The sequence below is a fragment of the Saccopteryx bilineata genome, chromosome X (assembly GCF_036850765.1).
Source record: "Saccopteryx bilineata isolate mSacBil1 chromosome X, mSacBil1_pri_phased_curated, whole genome shotgun sequence".
NCBI lineage: Eukaryota > Metazoa > Chordata > Mammalia > Chiroptera > Emballonuridae > Saccopteryx > Saccopteryx bilineata.
This window is the reverse complement of record NC_089502.1, coordinates 71,217,144-71,230,892: the sequence shown is the minus strand read 5'-3', so window position 1 is coordinate 71,230,892 and position 13,749 is coordinate 71,217,144. Positions and strand designations below refer to the sequence as shown.

The 13,749-nt window shown below is 42.3% G+C and overlaps 1 protein-coding gene across 1 annotated transcript in view; it reads left to right on the top strand.

Annotated features, from left to right (window-relative positions):
* The window catches only part of ARHGEF9 (Cdc42 guanine nucleotide exchange factor 9), a 382,466-nt gene that overhangs the window by 157,477 nt on the left and 211,240 nt on the right, over positions 1 to 13,749 (top strand). The gene's annotated exons all lie outside the window — the stretch shown is intronic.

Sequence of the window (13,749 nt, the reverse complement as noted above, 5' to 3'; positions counted from 1 at the left end):
AATAATGAAATAAATAAAAATAAAATAATAATTTTTTAAAAAAGGAAATTATTCCCCCCCCTCCTTTTTTCCTCTCCTCTCCCCTTTTTCTTGAGAAAATCTTGTGGTGAACTGTGAATTATAACAAACAATGCCTGTGATGGAGGTCCTGAATTGGGGAAAAGTAATAAAGGGGCAAAAAAAAAAAAAAAGAAAAAAAAAAAGGAAAAAAAAAGGGGAGGGCGGTATGGACCCACAAAAAGCAAATAAGGAAAAAATTTGGGTCAAGAATAAAATGATTTGCTTTTAGGTGTTGGTGTTGTCTAAGAGTTATGATGAGAGGAATAAGAGAACAGAAAAATGGGGGGACAAATTATAAAAATACTATTGTATTTAGTGGAACAATAACTAGATAAAATGGAGAGCCAGGGATGGGAGCACTGCTAGTGAGTTAAAAAGGTGAAGTAAAAAACCCCCAAAATGCCACAAACATAAGTTTGAGTCCCAGATAAGATAATTTGTTTGTTATTGAGGTTTGAATGAGAGGAGATGTAAAGGAGAAAGGAAGAAACTAATATAGAGGGAGAAAAGAAAGAGAGAGAGAGAAAAAAAGAGGGAACCAGTAAAAGAAGAAAAAAGAAAGGAGAGAGAGAGAGAGTTTAGGGTTTTGGAGTGCAACCCTCATAGAGAGAAAGGAAGAGGAGAAAAAAGATAATGGGAGATGTAACACTTATGTGTAGTGTAGTTCAAGGAGAGGAGAGAGTAAGACCGGCAGAGAGTTAATCGGCCAAATTGGAGGAGGAAAAAAAGTATCAAGAATGAAGATAAGAGAAACAAACGAACAAATATAATAAAATGGGATAGGTTATAAAGTCTGCAGATTATTCTTGATTTTGAGAAGTTATCTTCTTCTTTTTTCTTTTCTCTCCCTCTTCCTGGTCGGTGACTCTGTACCCCAGGTTCTGCCCCTTTGGCACGCTCAGGTAGAGGTTTGCAGTTGATAATTCTCTATGGCAATGTCATGTATTGTGCTCTATTCTCGTTGGGAGTCAAGGCTCATTAGCTTTCATAGGCTCTGACAGTGAGAGAGTCCGTGTTCCTGGAGCCTTTCTCCTAGTCTTTCCTTCCTCAATTAGTAGCCTGATAATCCAGCTATGGGGTTGTTGCTGCCTCTGCCTGGATAGTAAGAGGTTCAAAGAGCTGGCAACTCCCCACTCTATTTCCACTCAGCACAGGGCTCTGGGTAAGGCTCAGTCAGTCAGAGCTGCTAGCATAATCAGGCGGGCTTTCCGACCACTCAAAGACCTCTGGCTCTGCCACTCTGTCCGGTAACACAGGCGGGCACCCACTTCCGGGGTGCTTGGAGGAAACTCTCATTCACTATCTCCGCGCGCAGACCAGGATATCCGGCCAGTAGTCTCACGCTCTGAGTGAAACCCCCAACTGCATGGAAATTTGCAGCGCTGGAATTCGCTCTCGCTCCGTCCCCGTGCGCGGCTTTTGCAAGGTGCTGGGGCGGCCCAAGATTCCGCTTTTGCCCACACAAAGGCCCCTGACTCTGCCCCTCTGTGCGATAACATGGGCGCGCCCTGCCGAGGCACTCGGAGGAATCGCTCACTACCTATCTGCGCGTGCACACCAGGATATGAGGCCGGCCGCGTTTCCCTGAGTGAAACCCTCACCAGCACGGAAAATTTCCACCGTTGGAATTAGTTCTCGCTCCCTCCCATGTGCGGCTTTCCCAGGGCGCTGGGGCTGCCCAGAGATTCTGCTTTCGGCCCACAGAAAGGCCTCTGACCCTGCCTTTCTGTGGGGCAACACGGACACCCACTTCTGGGGCTTAGGAAGAGATCTCTCGCCCACTAACTGCACACCAACCAGGAGAACGGGTAAAATGGCTGCCCCGCTTGTCTTTCTTTGTTTGGGTTTGGCACGAGTGTTAGCTTGTATTGCCCGGCTTGCCACAGGAACAGTTTTTCCTCCGCTAGGATCTCCGTGCCACAGCCTGGTTCGGCCTTTTGTGCGCGGCCTGGATGTATTCACCCCCTTTGCCCGTCTCAGTTTCTATATTCACAGTTACCAGAGAAAGCCGCCCTGTTTAGGTTAGTGAGGAAGGCGGAGCATTTCTTACTCCCTATTTCCTTCAGGATTTGGTTATATATTTAGCCAATTTTTCACTCGACCATACCTTCGGGTGTATTGTGAAGCATCTGGAGGCTCCAAGTATAGGTTTTTCTGTTTCTGGTTGAAGATCTTGTTGAGTTTTGGGGGAGATTTATCGGTATCGCTTCCTACTCTGCCATTACTCTGACGTCATCTTCAAGGTTATTATTAATATGTAGTTGTTTCTTGCCATTTTATTCTTTAAAGCTGTATTTCTTGTTTGCTATATTCTTTTCCCCCTTTGATCTGTTTACAACAGGCCCCTTAACATTTCTTGTTGCATTGTTTTGGTTGTATTGAATTTCTTGAGTTTGTTTTTGTCTGTGAAGCTTTTTATTTCTCCTTCAATTTTAAACAATAACCTTGCTGGATAAAGTAGTCTTGGATGTAGGCTGTTGTTCTGCATTACTTTGAATATTTCTTGCCATTTCCTTCTGGCCTCAAGTGCTTCTGTTGAGAAGTCAGATTTCATCTTTATGTGGGCTCCTTTGTATGTGATAGCCTTTTTTTTCTAGCAGCTTTTAATATTTTCTTTTTATCACTTAGCTTTGGTATTTTAATTATGATGTGTCTTGGTCTAGATTTTTTGGCGGGTTCTCTTTAACGGAATTCTCTGTGCTTCTTGAACCTGTGTGACTTTTTCCTGCATCAATTTAAGGGAGATTTCAGCTATGATTGATTGAACAAAGTCTCTATTCCTTGCTTTTTTTCTTCTTCTTCAGGAACCCCTATGATGCAGATGTTATTTCTCTTCATTTTGTCAAAGAGCTTTTTTAGAGTTTCCTCAGACTTTTTGAGTCTCTTTTATTTTTGCTGCTCTGCTTCCATGGCTTCGGTTATCTTGTCCGCTAACTCACTGATTTGATCCTCAGCTTCATCCATCCTGCTTTTAATTCCTTCCATTGTGGTCTTAATTTCTGAAATTGGATTTGTTATTTCTGATTCTTTTTTATTATTTTAATGTCCTTTTTTATACTTGCTATCTTTAGTTGTTCGTTATGATTATATATTGTTGTTCTAAGGTCTTTGAGCGTCCTAACAATCATTATTTTAAACTCTGAATCTAGTAGTTTGGTTATATCTGACTCATTCATGTCCTTTTCTGGAGATATCTCTTATTTAATTGGGTTGCACTTCTCTGCCTTCCCTTTTTATCTGTTTATAAGAAAGGTGTGGCCACTGTAGTCCAATGGGTGTGGCTTCTGTGTTTCCTAGATGTGGTCTGTCTACAGGCCTATTAGCCCCTCTGCCTCTGCCTTCGGCATTCAGGCATTTGGGTATGGGCATTGCCTGTGCTGGTGGACTGCGGCTGTTGCTGTGGTTTCCACCTCTCTTCCAGGGGAGGGCTGTGTTCATGTGTCTGGGTTTACAAGGTTCTGCCTTCACTCTACTGCCATGGATGGGGCTGTGCTCTGCTCCTGGGGTCACAAGCCTCGGCACTGCAGGCAGTGTGAGCACCTTTGCTCAGTTGCAGGTTTCATCCTATTCCCAGGCTTTTGCCTCACCCCCATGGGTGGAGCTATGCTTGCTGGTCAGGCGGCAAGCCCTAGGCTCTGCGGGTTGGGCAGTTCTCTGCAGATCCCAGGCTTTTGTCTTTCCTCTTCAGGCAGGATTGCAGGCTGGCCCGTAGCCAGTCAGACCATTTTCTTGCACCCCTTCCACCCCCATCTCCAGTGAGACTGAGCCCATGCCAGGCCTCAGTCATGGCTGGCCCGGCTTTTGCCCTTGCCTATGGGACTGTGCTTTCATGTCCCACCTTCGCCCACCATCCGGCTAACCTTCAGCTGTGTGGGTGGGGGCACTGCACCTCAGACCCTAGCACTCAATACTGTATTCCTTAATACTCCCTCCTTCTAAGTGACTCTGCTCTGAGTGCCACAGAAAAGCTTGTTTGGCTGGTGTCCTGCTTCCCTTTGCTGGTATTGCTGGTTCCAGGGGAAATATTCACTTCATATTTGGGGAGTGACGCAGCCCAGGGGTTAGGGTATCTGTCCCTCAAGGTGTTTGTACCTGTGCCTCCTAGATTATACTCTCTTCCTGCTGTTCTGGTCCTATCCCCTCTCCCCATCCCCCAGAGTCCCAGGTGAGTGATTGTGAAAGAGGCTTTCTGCATGGTCCCTTTAAGAAGAATCCTGGGTCTGAGAAATCAGTTTCTTTCTCACAAACAATATCCTGACTTGTTTCACAGCTAAATACTGTCCATATGCTTCTTCTAGGCTCTGAGGCTGCAGGCTGGGGCTTTTTCTTGGGGTTCAGGACTCTTCCCTCTCCGCTAAACTCACTTCCTGCCATATGAGTCTCTTGGCTGCAGTTTGCTCCTGGGAGCTGGGCAGCCCTCTCTGCATTTCCACTTTTCCTACCAGTCTCTGTGTGGCTTCTTCAGTGTTCCTTGGTTAAAGAATCCTCTTAGTTTAGTCCAAAGTATGTTTTTCCCCAGATGATGGTTCTTAAAATTAAGTTGTAATCCACTTTGGTTCTGGGAGGTGGAAGTTGATATGTCCACCTACTCCATTGCCATCTTGCCACGCCCCAATGAAAGTCTTAATGAGCTTAAATTATTTTAATGTGTCATATCCACTAAGATGATTGGTATTGTTTGTCTTGCTTGATTATTTTGGATAACTTTTCAGTAAAGGTTGAAGGAAGAATAGGTTAGGACTTCAAATGAGTCAAAACTAGGAGTAATTCCTCCAGAAGTATACAGGAAGAAAAGAACTCATGGAAGGAGGAATAGAAAGTTAACCATAAAAAATCTTGCTACTTTTGAACAAATACAGGTGTTCTGTATAAATCATATAATTACCAATGCACAAACCAATTAGAGGTATTATCTTTACTATTTTACAGTGTGGAGCAAGGGCTGGTAAACTTTTTCTACAAAGGGCCATACAGTAAATATTTTAGGTTTTATGGAGCACATTAGGTCCTTGTTGCAATTTCTCTTTCTTTCTTTCTTTCTTTCTTTCTTTCTTTCTTTCTTTCTTTCTTTATTTTAACAACACTTTAGAAATGTACAAAACCTACAAAAAGTGGTTTTGGACAGTGTTTGGCTCACACATGTTAGTACCTGGTGTAAAAGTTTAAGAGAATTTACACTGGAGACAGCATGGTATAAATCCTGGCACCTTATCTCACTAATTGTTTGGAACTGAATAAGTCACTTAGCCTCTCCTGGCCTCAGTTTCTTCATCTATAAAAATGGGATAATTATAGAACTTGCCTCACAGCATTGTTGTAAGGATTCACTGATTCATTATTTACAAATGCATAGAACAATACCTTACACACAGAGTTTGCTGAATAAATAAGAAAGCCTGGAATGTGATTTGGGAATGGGAGAGGTATGTTTGGGGAGTGACGCCTCTCTGGTATGCTTCTGTTATAACCTGTGTGTAGCTACTTCTTTTACCTCTGTGACTGATGGTCCAGGTTCTCCAGCATGCTCTGTTTCTGTATTAAATGCCCCAGATGACCCACCAAAAGAGATCATTGCTGGCCAATCCAGCCCAGGCCCATCTGCATTGACCCAGAAATTTGATGCCATATTGCCCCTGCATAGCCTGCTCAGGGAGCTATTACTTAGGAAGCAAACCATCCCTGTTCCCTGAGAACATGTACAGCATTGCATCAGCTTACCATGGGTCCAGTGCCCATCTCTACCCATAACAGAACCACTGTCAGCATTATTTCATAAAGTTGACCACTCCAAGGAAAATCTCTCTTTCTTGGTTTTCAAGGCACCGCACTCTATTGGTTTACTCTTACCTCACTGACTGCTCCTTCTAAGATTCCTTTGCAATCTTATCCTCACTTCCTTAGCCTGTAAATTTTGGAAGACCCCAGGGCTCAGTCCTTAAACTTCCTTTCCTCTCCATTTGTACTCCTTTTGGTGATTTTATTTTTTATTTGATTTTTTAAGATAGAGATTAAAGAGAGGAAAAGCAAGAATTATCAACTTGTAGTAGTTGCTTCCCATATATGCCTTGACCAGGCAAGCCCAGGATTTCAAACCGGCAACCACAACATTCCAGGTAGACACTTCATCCACTGCGCCACCACAACTCAGGCTCCCTTTGGTGATTTCATCTAGCCTCAAACCTTTAAGTAACATTTACACAGAAATATCTCCCAGGTTTATAGCTCCAGCCTGACCTTCTTCAATATATATGTCTAACTGCGTACTTGACATCTTCACTTGGATATCTAACAGGCATTTCAAAGTTAGTGTGTCCCAAACTGAGCTCTTGATATAAAACCCCGCATCTGTTTCTCCTGCACTCTTTCCTCTGTCAGTTAATAGTAACTTCCAGATGCTTCCTTATATTTGGTCAGATCAAAATCCTTAATGACTCATTTTCCCTTACACTCCATATATAATCCCTTAAGAAATCCTGTTGGTTCTACCTTCAAAATTTATGTGGGCTCAAATACTTCTCACTATTTCCACTACTACCACTATAGTCTGAACCACCATTACCTCTTACTAGGAGTACTACATTACTCTTTTTACTGCTGTTTCTTCCCTTAACCCCTAACAGTCAATTCTCTATGCAGAAGCCAGAGTGAGCTTGTTAAAATAGAATTCAGCCTGACTGGTGGTGGTGCAAGGATAGAGTGTTGACCTGGGATGCTGATGTCCTAGGTTGGAAACCCTGATATTGCTGGCTTTAGCATGGACTCATCTGGATTTAGCACAGGTTTGCCAGTTTGAGCATGGGGTCACTGGCTTGAGCATGGGATCGTTGACATGATTCCAGGGTGACTGGCTTGAGTCTAAAGGTCACTGGCTTGAGCAAAGGTTCTTTGGCTTGGCTGGAGAACCTTGATCAAGGCATATATGAGAAGCAATCAAGGAACAACTAAAGTGATGCAACTACAAGTTGATGCTTCTCACCTCTCTCCCTTCTTCTCTCATATATATAATTCAAATTACATCATACCTTACTCCTCTGTGAAAATCCTTCCATTATCTCCCATCTCACTCAAATTAAATGCCTAATCTTCACAATAATCCCTAAGACCCTACATGATCAGGCCCCCACTGCCTCCGTGATCTCATATCCTGCCACAGTCTCCAGTGCTCACTCCATTCCTGTCACACAGTTCTCTTCTCCCTTCTCTAGAGCCACCAGGCACACTCCCATTTTAAGGCCCTGGTTGATATCCTTTCACCTGGAGCACTCTGGTCTCAGATCATCACTTTCCCACCTCACTCTGGTCTGGTTCGTGTGTCTTTTTCTCAGTGAGACTGTCCCTGACTATCCTTTAAAAAGTGGCACACTTGCTACCCCCATCTTTCTCTCTGCTTTTCTCCCCCAAGAACAAACATATCTATAATTGTCTGACATACTATACATTTTTTTTCTTTGGCATGAGTCTCTTCCTGCTAGAATATAAGCTCCATGAAAGGCAAGATTTTGAATGTTTTATTCACCAAAATACCCAGGAACATGAATTCCTTAGAACATACAAGCTACCCAAAAAATATTCTTTGAATAAATAAATGAGAAGAACTCTTCTCTTCCATTGCTTCCTTATATTGTTTCCCTCTCTCTAATAATGCAAATTAGGCATAACCATCCTGAGAGGATCCAAAGGCATGTTTACAAAAGAATCATACTGTATGGCCAGTAGTCGTGGCCGTTGTGGCCATGTACATGCAGGTTCTCATTGGATTCGGGCAGATGGCAAATAATCAGCCAAAAAATGGTGGGTAATTCCTTTATTAAAGTCTCGCACTGGCCAATGAGCAAACACACAGAGAAAACACTTCCTTCTGGTTCCACAACCAGGAGAATCATCTCTGGTACCTCTTAGAATCAAAGGCCCCACCAATCTCAGTGGAGCTCGCAAAGCCCCTCACCTCTGGTTCCCCATCTGCACACCTTCTCTTTCCCTGCCCACATGGCTTCTTCTTCAACATTCTGCATTCTGTCTGATCTCTCTGCAAACATGGCTTCTTTCTCCTCCTCCTCCTCCTCCTTCTTCTTCTTCTTCTTCTTCTTCTTCTTCTTCTTCTTCTTCTTCTCTCTTTTTAAAAATTTTCTGGTGCAGAAACCTCTCCTCTAGCAAACATTAGCACAACAATGGCCCTTCCCAAGCAGGAAGGTAAATTGCAATTTCACAGACCACATATATATAGCACTGCAGAGCCCCTAATGCAAACTATAAGCAGGCAAACATAAAAATCATATTTTACAAACTTATTTGACCAACACATACCCCCAAAAGAAAGAAAGAGTGGTGAAAAATAAGCAAGTGGTCTTAAACCTACCTGTACTTCATTTGTCTAGCTGCCAGTGTTTCTTGAGACTCTATATCTAAACTTTGGGGTTTGGGGACTGGGATATTTTCACTGATTTTAACACAATCGGTCCCTGAGCATAAGCCCCCTACTCCTAGCCATCCTACATATGAAATCACAAACATCTTGCTCTGTGACAGGCTCAGATTCCTCATTAGAGTGAAGTGACAGGCACACCTGACTACTGATAGAAGCTAAAGGCTATGTGGGACCACTAAGTGTGTGTGTGTGTGTGTGTGTGTGTGTGTGTGTGTGTGTGTGTGTGTGAGAGAGAGAGAGAGAGAGAGAGAGAAAGAGAGAAAGACAGACAGACAGACAGAGAGATAAACTGTATAGTCTGCAACATACCTGTAGTAATTGTGTGTGGATGTCAGTCTACATGATCTTCAAAAGTTCTTGCAAGGACCTTTATCACCCTTACCATTCTTAGATGTCCTTACAGCAATCCCTTCACCCTAACCACTACATCAACCCTACAGTTAATCACCATCATCAGGACTACTATATGTCAAGCATGGTGCTAAATGCTTTATGTTTATTTACTTGTTTATTCAACATAGCAACATTTTAATTTTTATTTTATTGTGTTGACATGGTTTCAAGTGCATCACTCTACATAACACTCTACCCACAGCAACTTTTTTGTATAGGTACTATTATTATTCTTCTTTTCCAGATGAGGAAACTAAAGCCCAGAGAAATAAATTAATTAGCTCAAGTATCTATCTGGCTGTCAGCCAATTTTGATTTATTTGTTTATTTATTTATTCAATTTTTTTTCCTTTTTTAAAATTAATTTTACTAGGGTGACATCAATAAATCAGGGTACATATGTTCAAAGAAAACATGTCCAGGTTATCTTGTCATTCATTCAATTATGTTGCATACTCATCACCCAAAGTCAGACTGTCCTCTGCCACTTTCTATCTAGTTTTCTTTGTGCCCCTCCCCCTCCACCTTTTCCTCTCCCTCGCCCAAACCACCACACTCTTCTCAATGTCTCTTAGTCTTGTTTTTATGTCCCACCTACTTATGTAATAATGCAGTACTTAGTTTTTTCTGATATACTTATTTTACTTCGTATAATGTTATCAAGATCCCACCATTTTGTTGTAAATGATCCAATGTCATCATTTCTTATGGCTGAGTAGTATTCCATAGTGTATATGTGCCACATCTTCTTTATCCAGTCTTCTATTGAAGGGCTTTTTGGTTGTTTCTATGTCCTGGCCACTGTGAACAATGCTGCAGTGAACATGGGGCTGCATGTGTCTTTACGTATCAATGTTTCTGAGTTTTGGGGGTATATACCCAGTAGAGGGATTGCTGGGTCATAAGGTAGTTCTATTTTCAGTTTTTTGAGGAACCACCATACTTTCTTCCATAATGGTTGTACTACTTTACATTCCCACCAACAGTGAATGAGGGTTCCTTTTTCTCCACAGCCTCTCCAACATTTGCTATTACCTGTCTTGTTAATAATAGCTAATCTAACAGGTGTGAGGTGGTATCTCATTGCAGTTTTGATTTGATTTTCCTAATAACTAATGAAGATGAGCATCTTTTCATATATCTGTTGGCCATTCGTATTTCTTCCTGAGAGAAGTGTCTGTTCATGTCCTCTTCCCATTTTTTATTGGACTGTTTGTTTGTTGTTGAGTTTTATGAGTTCTTTGTATATTTTGGATATTAGGCCCTTATCTGAGCTGTTGTTTGAAAATATCATTTGCCATTTAGTTGGCTGTCTGTTTATTTTGTTGTCAGTTTCTCTTGCTGAGCAAAAACTTCTTAGTCTGATGTAGTCCCATTCATTTATTTTTGCCTTCACTTCCTTTGCCTTTGGAGTCAAATTCATAAAATGCTCTTTAAAACCAAGGTCCATGAGTTTAGAACCTATGTCTTCTTCTATGTACTTTATTGTTTCAGGTTTATATTTAGGTCTTTGATCCATTTTGAATTAATTTTAGTACAAGGGGGCAAACTGTAGTCAAGTTTCATTCTTTTGCATGTGGCTGTCCAGTTTTCCCAGCACCATTTGTTGAAGAGGCTTTCTTTTCTCCATTGTGTGTTGTTGGCCCCTTTATCAAAAATTATTTGACCATATATATGTGGTTTTATTTCTGGACTTTCTATTCTGTTCCATTGGTCTGAATGTCTATTTTTCTGCCAATACCATGCTGTTTTGATTGTCGTGGCTCTATAATATAGTTTGAAATCAGGTATTGTAATGCCCCCAGCTTCGTTCTTTTTCTTTAAGATTGCTTTGGCTATTCGGGGTTTTTTATAGTTCCATATGAATCTGATGATTTTTTGTTCCATTTCTGTAAAAAATGTCATTGGAATTTTGATGGGAATTGCATTAAATTGTATATTGCTTTGGGTAATATGGCCATCTTGATTATATTTATTCTTCCTATCCAAGAGCAAGGAATATTCTTCCATCTCATTGTATCTTTTTTGGTTTCCCTTAACAATGCTTTGTAGTTTTCATTATATAAGTCCTTTACATTCTTTGTTATGTTTATTCCTAGGTATTTTGTTGTTGTTGTTGCAATCGTGAAGGGGATTATTTTTTTGAGTTTGTTCTTAAATGTTTCATTGTTGGCATATAGAAAGGCTATGGACTTCTGTATGTTAATTTTGTATCTGGCGACCTTACTGTATTGGCTTATTTTTTCTAGTAGTACTTATGTAGATTCTTTGGGGTTTTTGATGTATAGGATCATATCATCTGCAAAAGTGATACCTTTACTTCTTTTCCGATATGGATGCCTTTTATTTCTTTGTCTTGTCTGATTGCTCTGGATAGAACCTCTAGCACCATGTTAAATAAGAGTGGAGAGAGTGGACAACCCTGTCTTGTTCCTGATTTAAGGGGAAAAGCCTTCAGTTTTGTGTCATTTAATATGATGTTAGCTGATGGTTTATCATATATGGCCTTTATCATGTTGAGATATTTTCCTTCTATACCCATTTTGTTGAGAGTCTTAAACATAAAATTATGTTGTATTTTATTGAATGCCTTTTCTGCATCTATTGATAAGATCATGTGGTTTTTTTTCTTTGTTTTGTTGATATGGTGTATTACGTTAACCGTTTTATGTATGTTGAACCATCCTAGAAATTCTGGGATGAATCTCACTTGATCATGATGTATTATTTATTTTCAAAAGGTGGTTTGCAAGCCTTTAATGAATGGTAAAGTGGAACTATTTCCTTGGTAAAAAGAATTAGGTGTATCCTGACCAGTTTTCATTTTTAAACTGAAGTGAAAATATCAGTCTACAAAGCAAGTAGTAGTCCATAAAATTTTGTTTAATTTTTGTACATTCGTTGTGATGTAGAACACACACACACACACACACACAATGTTTATATATAATGTCGGCTTGAATCAGAAGAATCAGAAGAGTTTGAAATATGCTATTCTAAACCAACATTGGCTGCCTGTCTTGTGGTGGTGCAGTGTATAAAGCGTTGACCTAGAACACTGAGGTTGCTGGTTCGAAACCCCAGGCTTGCCTGGTCAAAGCATATATGGGAGTTGATGCTTCCTGCTTCTCCCCACTTCTCTCTCTCTTCTTTCTCTAAAATTGAATAAATAGAGGATGACATCAGAGAAATGGTACCATAAGGAGCGATACAAATACATCTTCCCAAAAATTCAACAAGATCTTCAACCAGAGACAGAGAAATCTATCCTTGGAGCCTCCAGAAATTCCACACTAAATGCGAAGGTATGATTAAGCAAAAAATTGACTAAATATAATCAACCCCGAAGGAAATAAGGAGGAAGAAACACTCCACCTTCCTTACTAACCTAAATAAGGACTGCTTTCACTGGGAACTGAGAGTATAGGAACTAAGGTGGGCATAGGGTGTTAATAGAACCAGACTGTGGCACAAACATCCAAACCAGGCTGTGGCACAGATATTCAAGCCGAGGAAAAACTGCTTGTGGCAACCCAGTCAACACAAGCAAAAGCTCGCGCCAAACCTAGACAAAATCAAGCACTTGAGACAGCCATCCACTCCATCTCCTGGTCGGCGCACGCAGATAGTGGGCGAGAGATTCCTCCTAGAGCCCCGGGAGTGGGCGCCTGTGTTATTGGACAGAGGGCCAGGGTTAGAGGCCTTTCTATGGGCCAAAACTGGAGTCTTGGGTCACCGCTATGCCCCAAAAAGCAGTGTGTGGGGAGTAATTGGGAGCAAAATTCCCTACACTAGAACTTCTCCATGCGAGCAGGGCACCTTACTCGGAGTGAGAGGAAGCCGGCCTGATATCCTGGTTGGCGAGTGCAGATAGTGGGCGAGAGATTCCTCCAAGCTCCCCAGGAGTGGGCACCTGTGTTCCAGGACAGAAGGGCATGGGTGCCCATGTTCCAGGACAGAAGGGCAGAGTCAGAGGATGTTGTCTGGGCTAAAAGTGGAATATCAGGGTTGCCCCAGCACCCTGAAAATGTGGCACACGGAGAGGGAGTGGGAGCAAAATTCCCTTCGCTCGAACTTTTCCATGTGGGCGGGGCGCCTCACTCGGAAAGAGAGGCAGCTGGTCTGATCTCCTGGTCAGTGAGCGCAAAGAGTGGGCAAGAGATTTCCCCCAGGAGTGGGCGCCCATGTTCTGGGACAGAGGGGCAGAGTCAGAGGCCTTTCCGTGTGCCAAAACCAGAGTCTTGAGGTCACCCCTGTGCCTCGAAAAGCAGTGTGGGGAGGGAGCGGGAGCAAAATTCCCTATGCTCAAACTTTTCCCTGCGGGCGGGGTGCCTCACCTGGAGTGAGAGGCAGCTGGCCAAATATCCTGGTCAGGGAGCACAGATAGTGGGCGAGAGATTCCCCTGGAGTGGACGCCCCTGTCCCTGGACAGAGGGGCAGAGTCAGAGCTCTTTGTGTGGGCCGAAGCCCCACCTGATTATACTAGCGGCTCTGACTGATTGAGCCTTACCCAGAGCCCTGTACTGAGTAGGAATAGAGTGGGGATTTGTCAGCTCTTTGAGCCTCTTACTCTCCAGGCAGAGGCAGCAGCAACCCCATAGCTGGATCATCAGGCTACTAATTCAGGAAGGAGAGACTAGGAGAGAGGCTCCAGGAATATGAACTCTCTCATTGGCAGAGCCTGTAAATGCTAATGAGCCTTGACTGCCAACGAGACTGAAGCCCAATATATGACATCACCATAGAGACTTATCAACTGCAAATCTCTACCTAAGCATGCCACAGGGGCAGAGCCTAGGGTACAGAGTCACTGACCAGGAAGAGGGAGAGAAAAGAAAAAGCAAGAAGATAATCTCTCAAAATCAAGAATA